Raw genomic sequence first — 20,454 nt, 5'->3', positions numbered from 1 at the left:
GATATGTATACTGCCAATTCCACCAAATCAATGGAACATGAACGACGAGACTGCAGTGAGAAACTCCTCATCAAGGGTGAAGGTACAAAGAAGCCCCCTGACTGGAAGCTGTTCTTGACAAACAATGAGAACAAAACACAATTCATCAATCTCCTCTGTAAAATATGGAGTCATCAGTCAAATGCCAGCAAGCTCCTGGGAAGAAAAGTCATCCTGATCTGTGAAGGGGCTGCGTAACAGTTGAACGTCTGAAGATGCGCCGACCACAAAGAAGATGGAAATTGAAATTTTGTGTTCAACCCAAGAGAAAACAGACTGCAGAGTGGTTCCATACTGCATGTATGGGAAAGAAAATCGAGATCAAAATCCCGGACAGTGATGTGCTCTTCATCCTGCTGCACGACACCCTCACGTTGGAAAATATTGTCATTCTCTTCAATGCTGGCATGGGAAATAAGCGAAGACTGATCAACATCATTGACCTCACAGAGGGCTACACACAGCATCACTGCACAGCACTCATGTGTCTCCATGCATACACTGGATGTGACATAACCAGCACCTTCAAGGGATTAGAGAAGATCAAGCCCATTAAAACTCTTCAGAAAACTCCAAAGTTTGCAGCTGTACTGTCGAGGTTGGGAGAAACGTGAGATGTGGCAGAAGACCTAATTGATGAACTTGAGGTGTTCACTTGGGCCATCTATGGTCATGCTCGAGTGCATAAGGTCAATGAACTACGACACATCCGCATAATGAAGCTATGTGCTAAGGAGGACCAACTCGACCCTTCAAAGAATGTGGATCTAAGAACACTACCACCATGTAGAAGAAGCCTAGAACAGCACAAAAGGTGGGTGAACTATCAGATTGGAATCTGGAAGAGGGCCCATATTGCTAAACTGGATATTTCACGTGTAACAGTTGGCCACGAAGGGGAGTTGAGGGATGGCAAGCTAGAGCCACTATAGTATGTAGGAAATGTTTTGCCACAACAACTAATCAATATCATCGACAAACCACTAGATTCTGAGGATGTGGACTTGGATGACTCGAATGCAGAACTGCCAGATATCCCATATCAGTTTGATGGAGACAACACTGACTGTGATCAAGACTGACAATGTTCACCAGTGAATTAACTCTGTGCCCGTTCATTATATTGAATGCATTACTAAGTATAACTTGCTTGGTGGTAGCTTATTCGTTTATTAATGTGTATACATTCTGTCAGGCTAGTAACCCTTCATCATATTCGTAATCCTTATGACAAGATGTTACATCAGAGAAGCGTAAAATATCGAATTGGTATACGAGTTATTGATGCATTGAATCCCATGAATGTATGCTCGCTGCTTTGCGTTCTTCCATTTACGAGTGTCACTTTTGAACTTGCCATAACTTTGTCAGTTTATGTCATAGATTCATAGTTGTGGTATCACATGTTAGGTATATGGACACGTTTATTGTAATTTGTGACTTGGAAGAATAATGTCTCACATTTGCACTTCAAACAAAAGTAAATGTAGGAATTTGATTATTTTGGTGATGCGCCGGATATGTACGTGGGGTACGAACATATGTAGTCCAATATCTCACATGAAATATTTCTGAAACATGATAATATTGATTTTACAAGAACCAGCAGAAGATAAGCTTTCATTTATTTCCTCATCTGTATGTGTTACTGCTATAATGACCTCACAAATTAGCAAGGTATGAATGATGAAATGGAGCATCACGCGAATCAATCATGGTCGGATTTTAAGGGTACCTCTAAGCATTGAACCAAAATGACAAGTTCATCCGAACTTATAAAATGTTGCCATTTGATTTCATGTTCAGGATACTCTTAGAGTCTAGGGCATCAGAAAAAAATATCGTGCCAGAGGTTTGTTAGGGGGGGGGTACAGAGGCATCTATAGTCGCCCATGGCCGATGACTATGACTTCTTCATCGTTATTCAGTCTGGTTGATCATCTGCAAAATTACATTTGCATATTTTGCAACTCATAAGGAAAGAAAAAACATAAATTGCAGTCATCAAAATAATAATTAATGAGCAACATTTTTGTGCATCTTTATGACTCAAAAGGTATATTTATTCATTGAAGATTGGTAATTTATGCCTGGTGTTGGCTTAATGGTTAGGGTGGTGGGTTTGGGATCCTTGGATCCTGAGTTCAAATCCCCCTTGGCTGTTGAATTAATAGCAGGTGGGGTTTACTCTGCCTGTCATCCTTCTGTGGTTGGCAGAAATAAGAAAGTACCAGCTTGCTAGTATCCTGTGTCGGAGTTGTGACCTGTCCAGGATTGTGCCCAATAGCCAAGGAGACTGTTTAGGCAGCACCAATGCTCTGCACAGAGTATGGTCCTGATGTATGGGTGGATGGATGGATGGATTGGTAACTTTGGCCTGGAGAGGAATCCATGCATTTCTGATGATCAAATAATCATGCAACAGGAGAGAATTCTGAATTCAAAACACTTCTATTGTGTATGAAAATTGCAGTGCTGCTTGGTGAGGTCATGTACTTGCATCTTTCTCTTAAAATCAAGACATGGAAAGCTGCATCATAGAGCTTGCCATGCTGTGAAGATGATACAGTTCCTTTCAAAAGAGATTAGGCATTTTGGTTGGTCCAGTGACACAGACCCTTCAAATTCCTTGTTAATTCTAAGCTGTGAAATGGATACTGATGTATATACTAATTAGATAAGGAATTAAATTGTTTGATACATTAAATGGAGTGAATTAAAGCAAGTAAAATGATAGTGAAAAAAAAATTAAATATGACAATGAAAAAAACAAAAAAGATGTCGTGCATAGCACGATACTTGCAAAATACAAACAAACAATAGTTGCCATGGAAAAAGAAATGTCAATTTCGAAAATTTTACCTAAAAAGTGTTTTACATGATTGATTGCTATTTTCATATATATATATATATATATATATATATATATATATATATATATATATATATATATATATATGTATATAGATTGTACATATATATATATATATATATATATATATATATATATATATATATATATATATATATATATATATATATATATATATATATATATATATATATATATATATATATATATATATATCGGGCATATAAAAAGGTAATCATATGTGTTTGTGGTTTGAAATATTACTTCTGGTAGGTTTGCACCATGATAATCCATTTATACACATTAACACGTTGTTCCTCGAAGGAAGTAAAACCCCTTTGGGAGAGAGGATATTATTAGAATTAACATTGTTTTGTAATAATATTAATATTATGCTGTTATTATTCGTTTTGTTTTTAGAAACAGCCTTGGAAGAATGTTACGATTAGTTATCTTAACATGAATATACACCTTAACATATATTTTTCCCCAAGGCGGAAAACTCCCTTGAGGAGAGGGACAAATTAAGTAGATTTACTCACCATTGTGTAACCGAGTCCTACTTTCAAGTTTGGTTGAGATTGGATAAGTAAAGACCACATGTATCGTGGTCAAAAAAAACAGTCAGACAGCCAGACAGACAGACACCAAATTGCATATTTATAGTTTGATAGATATGAAGTCAATGGGATGAAAATTGCCAATTTATGTAACCTTGACCATTGACCTCAAAAACAACAAGCTTCAAGCTTGTGACCACCTCGACCAGGTGGTTAAGTGTCATGAAGATCAGAGTAAAATTTAAACCTGTTGGCGATTGACATAGACAGACAAACAAACAGACAAACAGACAGAACAAGAACGAGAATTGCTTTGCAATACAGGTCCCCTCACGGTCCCAATTAATGTTCGGGAGATAAAACTTAGTCTGTGTTTAACACACGCTTGAGCCAATACCGGAACCCAAAGGAAGAAGAAACACTAGAACCCACCATGTTTGGGTCTATTCGGCAAAGTAAAAGGAAAAGCAATTTTCAATTACTGATATTTTTTGTCGACTAAAAACGAAAAAGATAACTATGATTATAAACCGGATATAAAAATTGGTTTAATTTAATGCGCACTCAATCCGATACCGGAAACAAAATGAAGAAGAAAAGAAACTGTAACACACAGTGGATTATATCTCCATAGGTGGATAACTTTTTGTTCCTCATGGATAGGCAATCATAAAGTTGTGCCTCAATACGTTCAGCTGTTTCAGAGAAGAAGATTTTTGAAGGTTTTTATGTTAAAAACATATGGCTGCCAAACCACATGACTGATGATGTCATCAATCTTTTCCACCATACAATTGAGCCTGAGATGACCCTTAAAAAAATTCATACTGATTTGAAAAAGCATTTGACGTCTGCAATTATGACGTCATCATGAAACCACCTTTAACATCATCAAAAAAAATCTATCAAAAAAATTCCTTTCTCAGCTTTGCCTTTTTCATATTAAAAATAACCCAATGTACATGCCCAAAAATAACCCAATGCAGTGCCTTCAGAAAGTATTCACTCCCCTCGACTTTTGTCACATTTTGTTGTGTTACAGCTTGAATTTAAATATCCCTGTGTATTAATGTCCCTGTGTAAATTGAATATCCCTGTGTCGTAAGAGGCGACCAGGGTTGCGTCAGGAAGGGCATCCGGCGTAAAACATGTGCCAAATCACTATGCGGATCATACGGGTGATCCGCTGTGGCGACCCCTAACGGGAGCAGCCGAAAGAAGAAGAAGAAGACAGCTTGAATTTAAAATGAATTAAAGTTCAATTTTTTGTCAACGATTTACCCATAATGACAAATTGAAACATGTTTTCCGAATTTTTTACATATCAATAAAAAATGAAAAGCTGAAATGTCTTGCATCAATAAGTATTCAACCCCTTTACGATGACACTCAAAATTGAGATCAGGTACATCCAATTTCCTTTGATCATCCTTGAGATGTCTCTACAACTTGATTGGGGTCCATCTGTAAGAAAGTCTGAAAAAGTCTGGACAGATGACAGCAAAACTATAGTCCCCTTCAGTGATACCAGTAGGGGAATAACAACAGACCAGATCGACCAATCAATATACTTGTGAATTTTCGATTTTGCAAGTCAAAAGAGATATCACAGGCAAAGTGGGCTTCTTTGTCTGAGTTTCTTTTAAACTCCAGTATAAATCAGGAGATGAGAAAGATTATGAAAGAGAATTATTATTTTAAGACCAACAATGCTTAATTTCAAATTTGAGAAATATCACTGAAACAATTAGAACACCACATCATATATCATTTTAAAGCAATTAAAACACTTTACATTGGTTGGGAAAAAAGATGATCATAATGCAGCATGAACGTCAAAAATGCTCGAGTTTAAATGGTATTTGATATTGTCAAATGATTCCACCACTGATATTATCAGCGTTTTTGTCACAAAACAGGAAGTGTCGAGTTCCCTAAAACACAACATTCGGCCTCAGTTTTCCCAAAACCTTGCAAACGTCCTTCTTTTGTTTATTTTTAATTTGTAAGGAAGAGACAACTTTCTATTAGTTTTGTGACTTCCAAGCAAATAAAATTTAAGCTAGAAGGGCCCTCTTTGATGTCAGGACATCAACAGATATGCCTCCGCCCACATAATTGCATAATTATAATACTTGTACCAAGTTTGATTTAAATCCCTGAAACCAGATTCAAAAGAGTAAATAATTCTGAACAATTTATTTATTTAAAAAAAGATATATAAAAAAAATAAAATTCCACATGACTACTCGATCATAGCTGTGACATTTCACGTTAATTCATGAAGCGGTTCAAGAGAAATCATTTTTAAAGATTTCCATTCAATCCAATATGGTTACCCGACCATGTGACCTATTAATTATTCGTGAACACACAGGTATCCCCAGGTTTGGGGAACATGTGAGTGAAGTTTCCCCTCGATCTGTCAAGCCGTTTTGGAGAAGATGATTTTTAAAGATATATCATTCAAAAATAAAATCATAGCTGCCAAAACATGTGACCCATAACATCATATGTGGAGAACTTTTTGTTCCTCATGGATAGGCGATCATACCTGTAAAGTTTTGCCTTAATATGTTCAGCTGTTTCAGAGAAGAAGATTTTTGAAGATTTTTATGTTAAAACATATGGCTGCCAAACCACATGACCGTTGACGTCATCAATTTTTTCCCCCATACAATTGAACCCGAGATGACCCTCAATTTTTTTCATACTGATCGGAAAAAGCATTTGACATCTGCATTTATGATGTCATCATGATACCACCTTCAACATCATAAAAAAAAACAACCAAAAACCCACTTATTTCCCATGTATACATCATACATCATGGACATAAGTACGTCATGGAGGAAAATGGCAGTTTACAGTCCGCTTTCTTCTGGAAGGCCCGAATCTGGCTTCATACACCTTCATCAAAGGTATCACACTGTATGTGATGTACAGAATTTGCGGATATATGCTGATGTCAGTTAGAAATGGTGTTCGGTCAACTTGTAAAAAAAAGCCGAAGTAACCTGATCTTTCTTAGGAGAACCAACTTGTACGAATACCAGAAAAAAAAAAAACATTTAAAAACTAGAAGTGCACTAAGAAGAACACATACCTCCGCCACGTAATGCCTGATCCACGAGAATATATCAGACCCAGTACATTTTTGAAAGATCATGCTATCCAGCACTACATCGTTTTTGGCCCTATTAGTACTGCAGCAGAGCAAACCAATTGTTCGACTTTTCATAAAAGCACCAAAATTGGTACATATGTTTACTAATGTATTCTGAACAATTCTGGATATGGAGCCACTCGAGATTTTGCCTTGGTCAGCCTTGGCGGCCATTTTCCAAAATGGCCACCATTCTACTTTAACAACATGGGATATCTATCATTGTTATGCTCTTTGTAGGTTTCTCAGAGGTGATAAATACTCCATGTGATGTGCATTTACAAAGGAAAACAATACAAATGTCATTTATGTTGATTTATCACATTTCCAACCATTGTATTGGGGAAAAATGGTCATTTTTATGGGAAAATCCATTTTCGCACAGCATCAGTGACAGGTTCAGAAGTATTTTGTTGTGATGGTGCCAATCCAAATGCCAACGAGGAGACACGTCACCATGAAGAAACACCGCATGCACAGGAAGCATTTGCTAAAGATGTACAATCACTTGTGGCTCTCATTGAAGAGCTGGGGAATCCCTTCGACAGATTCTCTTGTGACCCTGACCACCACGCCAGTCAACATCCAGGATGACACAATGCACTGCATTGAAAGGTTTGTGGTGCTCCTCTATGACCACTCCAGTCCATATACAGACGTCAACGAGGCCAGAAAGTAACTCTTCGCCAAGAGGAACTCCGTCCAGCGCATCCCACCTACCTACGATGCTTTGGAACAGCATGTGAAGAGATCAGTCTTCCAGGGTGACTATGTCTGGGGGCAGGTCTTGGTCCCTCAACCCGTGCTTCCATCACCAACAAGCTGGGGCTGGCGGCAAACAGAGGATGAGTCATACGAACCGATCTGGACCACACTCCCTGAGGCTTCAAAAAGATGCTTCGAGCTGGTGTCGTGCGGCTGCAAAAAAGGCTGTATAAACCGCTGCAAATGCAAGAAGGCTAATCTGCAGTGCACTGGACTGTGTGCTTGTGAAGGAGAATGCCAGTAGACAGACGCAGTAGACACAGACTGAGATATCGGCCTAGCTTAGAATTGCAAATGCAAAGTCGCATTGCTTGTAAAAGTGTTGACTTCTTGATCCAGAGCCAGTACACTTGAGCTCAGAAACTCATATTGTACTCGAATGATGCATGTGTATACCATGTGTCTTGGTAGAATGGTAGTGGACAGTAAACCGTAGCCGCTTCAAAGTGAAGTATGCAATAATTTGACTACATTTTCTGAGTTTGTCATTATCACGATTATCAGTTCCCTTTTCAAAACAGAGTAAAGTATGTAATCTATAATACAATTTTTGTTGATTACAAACCCATTGAATGTGATGAATATAATTTGATTCTTGTTCTCCAGGCAATAATGGGTACTTTTCAGCGAAAAGTTTCAGGAGAGCAGCAATTTACAAATCAAATAATGGCTTTTTACCGAAAATACTGGCTCATAACATTTGAATACGCCTTTTCATGGTCAATTTACTGATTTTACAGTTTCCTTATATCTACCACCAATACAATAAGAAAATAAGAGCATATAGCCAATTTCGCTAAAGTAGAATGGCGGCCATTTTGGAAAATTGTCGCCGAAGCTGACCAAGGCACAATCTCGGGTGGCTCCATATCTAGAATTGTTTGGAATACATTATTCTACATGTGTGCCAATTTTGGTGCTTTTATGCAAATTTGAACAATTAATCTGAAATATCAGACTATGCTGCAGGACTACATCTCTCAATAGTGAAGAATCACTTCAAAAATTAAATAATTCTCGTTTCCAGATCCAGATTTGGATCTTCACCAAAATCGAAGCAATTCGACCTTGCGACACAACCAGCCTGTCCACCAAGTTTCATCCAAATCCCTCCACAACTATTTGAGATACCATGCTGCAGATCATTTTCGCCCTTTCTCTCAATGGTGAAGAATCACTTAAAAAAAATTCTAGTAGAAGGATCCGGATCTGTGTCTTCACCAAAATCTAACCAGTTCGTCCATGTCACATACCCAACTTGCCCACAAAATTTCATCAGAATTCGTCCTCAACTTTTGAGATATCCTGTGCACAAACAGACAAACAAACAGAGAGACAGAGACAGAAAGGGGTGAAAACATAACCTCCCTCACCTTCGGTGGTGGAGGTAAAAATGTAAAAACATGGAGGGATGAAATATCAAAAAAGCAACCAAACAAGGTAGGAATGACACCACATTATGATGCCACAATACGACAGTAAAATCTTCTTATCTATTATCATCATGGCATTATTTCACATTTCACTCTTTTTTTTGTATACCTTGTCGAGGCTCGTGTGAGAGCCAACACACAACGCACAGCAAGGGGGGGCATGAGACAAGAGGGTGGGAGTGGAAAGGACAAAACAGTGAGGGACAGAGACATTAGGAGATCTGTCGAAGGGAGAGGGATGGGGCGGGGAACATGGGGAATACAAGATGGTCACTACAGGGGCTTTCAGGAAGGAAAGCGGGGAATTTGAAGGAGGTGGGTTTGGGGTGGATTAACGGTGGTTTTGGATGGGAGAAGATAAGAGGTGGTGGTGAACAGCTGTTTTGAAGGCTTGGAGGGAAGAATGGGATTGAAAAAGTTAATGAATCTGGCCTGTACAGTAGGGTTTCAAGAAGGAAGCCATTACCTAAAAAAGCCCACCTTGAGTCCCATATGTGGTGTGCAAAAAAAACCACTCCAGAGATTCTGAAGCCATGTGGAAAAACGTTTTGTGGTCTGACAAAACAAAGAAGGAACATTTTGGTCTAAATGCACAACACTATGTTTGGCACAAACCGAACACATCACATCACCCAAAGAACACCATCCTGACTATGAAGCATGGTGGAAGCAACATCATGCTACAGGGATGTTTCTCATCAGTAGGGACTGGGGCACTTGTCAGGATAGAAGGGAAAACGATGGAAAAAATACTGAAATTTCCTTGAGGAAAACCTACTGCCCTCTGCAAGAGACCTGAAAATAGGATGGAAGTTCACCTTTCAGCATGACAATGACCCAAAAGACACAGACAAAACCACACTGGAGTGACTAAGGAACAAAAAGATAAATGTCCTTGAGTGGCCCAGTCAGAGCCCCGACCTAAATCCAATTGAAAATCTGTGGCATGACTTGAAGATTGCTGCTCATCAATGCCCACCATGCAGCTTGACTGAGCTTGAACAGTTTTATACAGAAGAATGGGTAAATGTTGCCCAAACAAGATGTGCAAATTTGGTAGCGAACTATCCAATCAGACTCACAGCTGTCAGTTCAGCTAGGGGAGCATGCGCCGGAGCAGTGCGTCACTGCTTCCACTTTCCGCCGGTACTCCAAGGGCTTCCAGCTGGCCATCCTCCACGCAGATGCCTAGCCCATGTCCATCTCCTTGAGATGCCAATCAACCTGCTGCAACCAGAAGGCACACGGTACTCCACTCATGAGGCTCCCTTGCTGAGAGAATCTAATGAGCAGGATCAGCGACAGGAAAACGAGCCACACGTCCATACAGCCGCAGCTGATGCTCACGGACTATGCTGGTAACAAGACTCATTTGAGTCTCTCTCAGCAACCGCTCATTGTACACAAAGTCTGACCATTGATCAGCAAGGATTCTCTAAAGTGACCTAGTACAAAAGGAATTAAGTCTCCATCTCAGACCCCTGGTCAGAGTCCAAGTCTCACATCCGTAGGGCAAGAGTGGAAGCACCAAGGATCTGAAGACTCGGACTTCCATCCTCCTGCGCAGGTACAGACAGTACCACCCCCCATGATCCAGTGAATCAATGACTCCCAAGGCCCGACACAGATGTCTGTTGACCTTTGGCTCACAGCCAGCAGAGAAATGATTATCACTGCCAAGGTAAGTGAATCTCTACATGACCTCAATATCCTCACCACTAACAGGTACAGACAAGATGGCAGCATTAAAAGTGTCATTGAAAGTGTGGATCTTAGTTTTGACCAAGGAAACCCGAAATCCCAGCTGCTCCGACACCTCCTTCAGAACCTCGAGTGCCCCTGAAAGGATATCCAGAGTCTCTGCAAAGATGACTGCATCATCTACGAAATCAAGGTCAGAGATCTTGATATTCCCAAACGAGGAACCGCAGCTTGATTTCTCTGACATACTCCCCAGAATCCAGTCCATACAAGTGCTGAAAAGTAGGGGGTCCAGCACACACCCCTGACAAACTCCAGTGACAACTGGAAATAAATCACTTTACAGAGACCAACATAGGCTGCAAGCAGCCCCTGCCAAAAGTCTCATCTGTGTTCAGTGAAGACCCAAAGGACAAGGATACGCTGAATCGTTGACCTCTTTGGTGTAACACCTGATTACTCTGGGCACTAGTGCTCAAGCAGATGGTGGCGAACCCTATCACAAATTATATGAGTGAAGACCTTTCCCAGCACTGAGAGCAGTGTCACCCCTCGGAAGTTGTTGCAGTCCTGACGATCACCCTTCCCTTTCCAGAGAGGGACCACAAAGCCCATCTTCTAGTCAGTTTGGATGATGCCTGTGTTCCAGGCAGAGCACAGAACTGCATGCAATGACATGTGTAGAGCATTTCCACCAACCTTGAGAAATTCAACATACGAGGTGTGTTTAAAAAGTATCCGACCTTTGTTCATAAAAAATACTTGTATCCGGATACAACAAACTTACACTAATCTCCTTCAAAGTAGTCCCCTTGGGCTGCCACACACTTCTCCCAATGGTTCTGCCACTGTCGGAAGCAGCGCTGGAACACCTCTTTTGGGATGGCGCGCAGTTGGTCCGTCGCATTCCGCATGATGTCTTCTCTGGACTGAAATCTGGTCCATTTTAGGGGCATTTTGTAGATGCCACAGATCCCAGGAGCTTTACCCATTTAATTTGGTTCACCACAGCATGTGTTTCCACAAACGAAGGTGGATCATAGTTGATTAGAGGGTCAGAAATAGGGATAGTAACACCCCTGACATCCAACTCAACAGCTGGTGGATCAAACAGGGACAGCCGCTCAAAGTAACTGGCCCTGCGGGCTTTCAATTTGGACTCCTCCGTCAAGAGTCCACCACCCTCCACTCTAATTACAGTACACTTTGGGATGGGCTTGGAGGAATGCAATGCGCGAATTCCCCAGCAAGCAGGACAAGAATCACAGGTGATGCTCTCCCCCCTCACAGATTCCTCACACATAGGCCTCTTGTCCACCCTCAGCACATGTACTCTTCACCTGAGGGTGAGTTCCAAGACATCCACCGGCAACATCAAGGATGGTGATATTGAAGGAACTCCACAACTCTTCAGGATCCCCCAAAACACCCAGACCCCCCAGATTCCCACTCAGCCTGTTCGTAAACTCCTCAGTTACCTTCTCATTATTGAGCTTGCCATCATCCTGCCCATGCTGGGATGGTACCATTCTCCCAGATTTTAGCTGCAACTTCAGAGTTGCTACCACAAGCGTGTGCTCGATATTGAGGAACTGAGTACTCCAGTAGACCCTGAATTTCTACATCATCTTTCAGCAACCATCAATGAGCACGTGGTCAATCTCCATTGCCACACCACCAGCGTTGGAATATCAAGTCCAGCGATGAGCCTCTGGGCACTGAAACCATGAACCAGCCACCCTAAGTCTATGAATTATTGCAAAGTCAAGGAACTTTGTGCTATTCTGGTTCACAGTTCCAGACGCATGGGAACAAACACAAGTCTCATCACCATCTCTATCAGTTGCAGTCGATGCATTGAAATCCCCAAAGACTATAATTGTATCTCTCCTGGAGCGCTGATCATCCACAGACTCGAGAATAGCATTGAATTTGTCCTTCACAGTGAGATCACGCGCCTCAGTTGGAGCATATACACAGACCCCGACGTCCAACGAAACGACGTCCAAGGAGTGTCAAATCCTTAGTCTCCTAATACGCTTGTTGACCAGTGTTACCTCAATTGTCATTGGAGTCAGCTTCTTGGACATAGCTGGAGCAACTCCTTGGGCATGTTAACCATCTAAGCAACCAGACCAATAGTAAGTGTATAACTACCCACCATGATCTCGCTATTATCCAGTCTCCGAACCTCAGAGAGTGCTGGAATACCGATATTCAAGCATGTGAGCTCAGATGATAACAGAGACAGGTGATTATCCTCTCTTAGAGATAGGACATTCCAGGCACCCACCCGAAGGGACCACCACAGGTTAACCAAAGGAGACCAGCTAGTGGATGACATCTCAGCACCACCCCAACACACACCACCGTAATCTGACCCGGGAAGGGTACCCCGTGGTTTTCCTCCTATCCTTAAAGAGTGGGGGTCCCAAAGGCTTTGCCCCAATCCCATAATCCAGTGAGCTGCCCTGCAGAGGGCAGGTAGCTGCACATGAGGTACTCCTACCGGTTGGGGTTTTTTTTTTTTGCGTTTTATGTTTTATGGAGTGAAGGACTTTACGGTGGCCGAAGTGCAAATCCTGCCACCAACCTCCTTTAAAAAGGAACCCAACTGCAGGAGGACATCCACAAACACAGTTACGCACGAGATATGGATGGCCGTTGGCTCATGAGGAGCTTCTCCGCCCTTTGACAGGTCTTGGTGTTTAATCCTGCTGGGTGTCCATATCATACACCCTCCTTACAAGGAAACCTGGCGAGGGAGTCGGTTTAGTCACTGACAACCCGACCATGAAACAGGTTAGTACAGATTGACATGATACCTGCAGCAAGTCACAGATCTAATCTGGCTTGACCTGACAATAAATTGCTGTAATTGCTGTTAATGGTGCTTCCACCAAGTGTTAACTCAGGGGGGTGGCCACTTGTCCAACCAAGATATTTTATTTTTGTATTTATAATTAATTTTCTGAATTTTCTAGAATTTGTTTTTCACATGGAAGTTGTGAGTTACTATGTGTAAATAATAATGGAAAAGTCTGATTTAATGAAGTTTACATCCAGATTATATGGCAACAAAAGGTGAAAAATTTGAAAAGGGGTGTCGACTTTCTATCGACATTATATACACATCAAGGATCTACTGGGTAAACCGTTTCCCAGGCTCCAACTATTAGGCATGGATTTGGCAGAGCTGCAGCCACCTACCTCTCCATGGAATTGGACTGTAGTGAATGCCAGAAAGAGAATTAAATTCTCAACTTTATAGACCAGTCCACCCCAGAGGGAACATCCATGGATACGTATTTCAGGCCTGTCGGCTCTTGTCAGTGTGTAGCAAAAACTCCTCCCCACGGTGAGTCTGAGAGTTTTGTGGTTTGAAGTTTGAATTTCAGCAGTGAGCTTCAAAGCACATTTCAAAGTTGGCCTCCAAAGTCAGTCCCCATGCAATGTCCATCGTTCATACCTGAACTCTTATCCACCTACAAGGCATTGGCATCCGCATCAAGATCGATGTGGTAACCATCAAGATCGAGTGGGTAGGGAACGTTTTTTGGGACCACCACGAAGGCTCATAGCGCTTGTTATACGTTTTTGAAGCTTCAGACTCTTCAGAACAAAGCTGCACTGCTGAGATGCTACGACCATCTTGTTTCTCAGCCAGAACCCTGCTTAAAGCTGGCTATCCTCATGAGCCTGCAGTTCGGCCAATGACTCCTGTTTCATTTTCCTGTCGAGTCCTCAAATTTAAATTCCCACAGATTGCCAGCTGGCCCACAGGTATCTATTGTTTTGGATTAGTCAGTAGTTTACAATTGCTACCTCTGCGAAGGTGGACGGAGGTTATGTTTTCATCCCGTCTGTCTGCTTGTTTGTCTGTCTGTTTGTCTTTGAGCAGGATATCTCAAAAGGTTGTGGATGGATTCGGTCAAAACTTGTTGGATGAGTCGGTTGGGTGACAAGAACAAGCTGATCTGATTTTGGAGGTCTGGATCCAGATCCGGCCTATCAGTGGGATACAAAACGTAACCTGTTCAGCCTGGCAGAGGTACGTGCTCTACCACGGGCCATTCTAGTCTGAGTCTGTGTTTCGGTTTATCAACAATTACGAGCTGTTTTAACCATAATCGCTCATGTGCTGCAGTCCTTCGAACCATCTCGACTCTTTGCTGCATATTCATTGTAATTTTAACTTTTGGAATACTAATTATTTGGAAACGGCTTGTGCCTCATGACCCCAAAGTTGGGTGGCCGGGGTAGGGTAGGGGGGAAGTGAAGGGGTGGGCAGGGGGGCAGGCATGGTGCAAAATATCCATCGTTGGGATGTATGAACTGTTCATGTTTAGCCACAAGTACGAAAGCGAGAGAGAGAAAAAACGATATATTATTTATATTGCTGCATAAACAAAGCAAAAACTAAGCACAAAGAAGTGATGAATAATTGGCAAAAAAGAGACTTCAATGGCATACACTGTAACGATGACGTGCATCACAATTACGGGGAAGGGTTTTAAACTAAAGCGCACAAAATGCATACGTTGTTGTATACACGTGTGATGTGAATGGAAAGTCAACAATGGTGAGAAGAATGAAAGAGCCTTGTGTTGACTCCAATTTGGCATTTGTTCGCGTGACACCACCCTATGTCTATGTGCATCGAATTACGAGTCGTGAACCGAGCACATCGGTCCGGAAACAGGTGCAACAGAACCACCCATCAACCCCCCCACCACCTTGCATGCACATTCATACTCACCTTGTTCAAGGCTGACTCATTCGCCTTTGGCTAATTGTGTCAATAAGGGCACATGTGTGCTGCTGCTTGATGGGACCAACTGACCACAGGATAGTCTGGAGGTAAAAAAAATAATAAATAAATAAAAAGGGGGCTTTCACTCCTTTAATTAACTGAGGCTGAAATTTCACTACTTTACATCGCTGTCAATCACTTTCCTGGAAGAGGACCTTGTTTGGTTGGAATTTCCCCAGTGGAAGATACTGCGCGTTTGAACTAGCCAGCTGGTACCAGCAACCAAATCTGCTCGGTGAGTTCCAACAACACATCTTTACGCAATATTTATCATTGTGTGGATGACATGGAACCATATATTCTAAATATAATGCTTTTGATTCTGTTGGCATCTTTTAAACCATAGAATGGATGTTTTTTTTGTTTTTTAAAACTATATTTTGCCAACAGCGGCATAACACTTAATCACACACAAATTTTATTCTTAAATTTTGTATAGGTGATTGTTTCTGTCGATTTATCGTCCACTTTATGTTTGATTTTTTTTTTCTTTCTTTCATTTTCACAACCTTTTAGTGTCAATCTAAAAAAAGGGTTCATGTTTTTGTACAGAGTGGACACAATGTCTTGTCACCCCTTGTAAAAATTGTTACATTGCGTTTTATACTATTACATGACAACACTGAAGGCTTCTGCAAGTTATACCACATACATTTGCAGTACTTTTACCTTATTACACATTTTACACCATATGGTACAAGCCTTAAGTATCCATTGGATCCGTTTATGCTCCATCATAGTCATTATGGAGAATAATTGTGCACCATAATTCTGAAGGACATTTTCCAGATCATTTGTGGGGTGATATGATGAAAAGGAAGTCTCACTGCTTGTTTAAGGTCATCGGTGGTTTCGTAGGGCTGTTGTGCAACAATCTCTTTCATGAAACCCCAAAGGGATTCTTGGTGGAATTGTTGTTGGAAGTCGACACGCACCTCTTCCATTGTTTTCCCTGTTTGTGGACGTTTGTTAACACATACTGACAACGGTCCGTTGTTCAATGATATAATTGCTTGTATCACCCATAGTTATGTTCACTCAATCTGAAAAATGGGAAAACGAAACGAATTAACACTTTGTGCACAGAAACAATGCAACAATTTTTTTACAAGCGGTGACAATACATTGTGGCCACGCTGTACAAGACCCTTGTGACTGTGAGATGTGTAAAGTTTGCAAGAATACTACTTCAGAACTACTAAATATTAGTTCCCTTCTAAACAGCTTCAACACAAGAGGAAGCCATGAGGCCAATCAAGCCTGCAAAATGGCTGCCAACCTATGGTTGTTTGTGCTCAATCCTTTTTTAAATGCTGAGTATCAAGCAAGCAAGCAGCAGGTAGCATTTTTAAAGTCTTTGGTATGACTCAGCTGCGGTTCTAACCACAAACCTCTCAGACTCAGAGTGGATGCTCTAATCATTACTATACAATGACATATCATCTAACAGAGATAGGACTACCACTTCTTTAATGGCCCCAATTATTCTCACCTTTCTGTGGGGTCTGCCAGGGAAAGTTTTTCGCTCACTTCTTTCAATAAACCGTTAGCCAGGCTTGACGTTTGACTGAAGGTGGCAGATTTTGCAATTTGGTCCTCGTGGTGTTCGCAATAATTCACCAACTCTTCAAAGAAGACACCATGGGATCCATAACATCCACAAAATGACGCTTGCAATTGGATCTCCCAGCTTCATATCAAACCGAGGAATGGCGAAAATAATATAACACCCTACTTGTGAAGGGACAATGTGACATTTTATGCCAGACGAGACAGCTCAAAGGTAAATGTGCTACCTCTGGACCACCTTGTCAGATAATAAAAATAGGAATTTACTGAGCACACATTATATCCACACATTTTTATCTTTATTTCTTGCATATCAATGTTTTCCCATCAAAAGTGGAACTGTCTCAGCCAAAATATAATATTGCACACTTTTTCTGATGAAGGTGTCCAGTGAAAGTTCTGCACATGAAGTGGAACTCAAGATGCAAGATAATATCAAATTGGACATCAAATGCAAGGTAATATCAAATTGGACATCAAATGCAAGGGCATATCAAAGTGGACCTCAGGATGCAAGGGAATATCAAAGTATCCATCAAAATTCAACAGAATATCAAAGTGGACCTCAAAACATAAGGGAATATCAAGGTGCACCTCAGAATGCAAGGGATTATCAAAGTGCACCTCATGATACAAGGGAATATCAAAGTGGACCTCATGATGCAAGGGAATATCAAAGTGGACCTCATGATGCAAGGGACTATCAAAGTAGATCTCATGATACAAGGGAATATCAAAGTGGACCTCAGAATGCAAGGGAATATCAAAGTGGAGCTCATGATACAAGGGAATATCAAAGTGGACCTCATGATGCAAGGGACTATCAAAGTAGACCTCATGATACAAGGGAATATCAAAGTGGACCTCAGAATGCAAGGGAATATCAAAGTGGACCTCAAAACATAAAGGAATATCAAGGTGCACCTCAGAATGCAAGGGATTATCAAAGTGCACCTCATGATACAAGGGAATATCAAAGTGGACCTCATGATACAAGGGAGTATAAAAGTGGACCTCATGATACAAGGGAATATCAAAGTGGACCTCAGAATGCAAGGGAATATCAAAGTGGAGCTCATGATACAAGGGAATATCAAAATGGACCTCATGATACAAGGGACTATCAAAATGGACATCAGGATGCAAGGGAATATCAAAACGGACGTCAAAATGCAAGAGAATATCAAAGTCGACCTCAACATGCAAGGCAATATCGAAGTGAACCTCAAGATGCGAGAGAATATCAAATTCAACCTCAAATACAAGGGAGTATCAGAATGGACATCAAAATGCAAGAGAATTTAAAAACGGACCTCAAAATGCAAAGGAATATCAAAGTGAACCTCAAGATGCGAGTGAATATCAAATTCAACCTCAAATGCAAGGGAGTGTCAGAATGGACCTCAAAATGCCAGGGAATATCAAAGTGGACTGCATGAAGCAAGGGAATATCAAATTGGACCTCAGGATGCAAGATGATATCAAAGTTGACCTCAAGATGCAAGAGAATATTAGAGTGGACCTCAAGATGCAAGGGAATATCAAATTGGACCTCAGGATGCAAGATAATATCAAAGTTGACCTCAAGATGCAAGAGAATATTAGAATGTACCTCAAGATGCAAGGCAATATGAAAGTGAACCTCAAGATGCGAGTGAATATCAAATGCAACCTCAAATGCAACCTCAAATGCAAGGGAGTGTCAGAATGGACCTCAAAATGCCAGCGAATATCAAAGTCGACTGCACGATGCAAGGGAATATCAAATTGGACGTCAGGATGCAAGATTATATCAAAGTCGACCTCAAGATGCAAGAGAAGATTAGAATGGACCTCAAGATGCAAGGGAATATCAAAGTATCCAATAAAATTCAAGGGAATATCGAAATGGACCTCAGGATGCAAGGGAATATCAAAGTATCCATCAAAATATAAGGGAATATCAAAATGGAACTTAAGATGCAAGGGAATATCAAAATAGACCTCAAAATGTAAGGGAATATCAAAGTAGACCTCAAAATACAACGGAATATCAAAGTGGACCTCAGAATGCAAGAGAATATCAAAGTGGACCTCACAATGCAAGGGAATATCAATGTGGAATTCAAGATGCAAGAGAATATCAAATTGAACTTCATAATGCAAGGGAACATCAATGTCGACTTCAAAATGCAAGTTAATATCAAAGTGGACCTCATGATGCAAGGAACATCAAAGTGAACTTCAGAATGCAAGGGAATATCAAAATGGACCTCAGCATGCAAGCTAATATCAAAATTGACCTCAGGATGCAAGGTAATATAAAAGTGGACCTCACAATGCAAGAGAATATCAAAGTGGACCTCAGGATGCAAGATAATATCAAAGTGGACATCATTGTGCAAGGGGTATCAAAATGGACCTTAGGGTGCAAAGGAATATCAAGGTGGACCGCAGCATGCAAGTTAATATCAAAATTGACCTCAAGATGCAAGTTGATATCAAAGTGGACCTCAAGATTTAAAGTAATATCAAAACGAACCTCATAATGGAAAGTGATATTACAATGGACCTCAAGATGCAAGGTGATATCAAAGTGGACCTCAAGATGCAAGGTCATATCAAAATGTACCTCAGGATGCAAGTGAATATCAAAGTTAACCTCAGCATGCAATGTGATATCGAATTAGACCTCAGGATGCAAGGTAACGACAGAGTGGATGGCAGGATGCAAGGTAATGACAGTGTGGACCTGAGGATGCAAGGTCATGACAGAGTGCACCTGATGATGCATGGTAATGACAGGGTGGACCTGATGTTGCAAGGTAATGACAGGGTGGACGTGATGATGCAAGGTAATGACAGAGTTGCCCTCAGGATGCAAGGGAATATCAAAGCAGACCTCAGGATGCAAGGTAATATCCAGCAAATTCAAACACAAATATCTGAGAAGGAAATTTCCTGCTTGTTTCACAGATCAGCCGATGGTTTCACCAGTATGCGTTGTCTAATTTTCTGTTTTCTTGATTTGTAAATTCCAGGTCATTCTGGGAATATGACTCAGTGAACAAAGAAGCTGAGCTGTCAACGAAGTCATTGTTTCTGAGATTCGGGTCTGCTTTCTTGGAGAAGAAAAATTGCTTTTACCGTTTTAAGGACATGATTGGAGATCGGCCCAGCTGTACAGGCAGAGATTGTAACTCGGCTGCCCAACCCTCGCACGGGGGAGGGGAATAAGCATGCCAATGACCTGACCCTGGGTACCCCTTTCACTCACGTATGCACAATTTGGTGGAGATTGGCCCAGCCGTGTTTTTTTATGTAGGTTTCAGACATACAAACATCCAGAAAGTGGCATTATTTTACATCATAAGATGTTAACATTCAGTGCAAGAGGACCTTTTGAATGCCATTTCTTACTGCTTTCGAACATAATTGTTTTAGGTTTTGGGTCTTATGGGTCTATCAGTTCACCATCGCAGAGAAGTCAGTGGTCTCTCTGTCCTCCACCGCCTCCTTTCTGGTCTTGCACTCTCACCTCTTTCCATGCTTTGTCC

At 41.1% G+C, this 20,454-nt stretch overlaps 1 protein-coding gene across 4 annotated transcripts in view; it reads left to right on the top strand.

The window, feature by feature from the left end:
- Window positions 1-20,454, top strand: part of LOC147017044 (GRAM domain-containing protein 2B-like) — a 115,839-nt gene that overhangs the window by 6,228 nt on the left and 89,157 nt on the right. For 2 of the 4 annotated variants that reach the window (XM_085846418.1, XM_085846414.1), the window contains exon 1: window positions 15,337-15,584. The exons of the other annotated variants lie outside the window; for them this stretch is intronic. The gene's annotated coding sequence lies outside the window, so the exon portion shown is untranslated. Of the gene's footprint in view, window positions 1-15,336; window positions 15,585-20,454 lie in introns of those variants that run through there. 4 annotated transcript variants of the gene reach the window in all.

This window comes from Eptatretus burgeri, chromosome 11, assembly GCF_056783735.1.
Source record: "Eptatretus burgeri isolate ZD-2024b chromosome 11, Ebu_testis_v1, whole genome shotgun sequence".
Taxonomy (NCBI): Eukaryota; Metazoa; Chordata; class Myxini; order Myxiniformes; family Myxinidae; genus Eptatretus; species Eptatretus burgeri.
The sequence above is the reverse complement of the archived record's forward strand: the minus strand, read 5'-3'. Positions and strand labels throughout refer to the sequence as shown.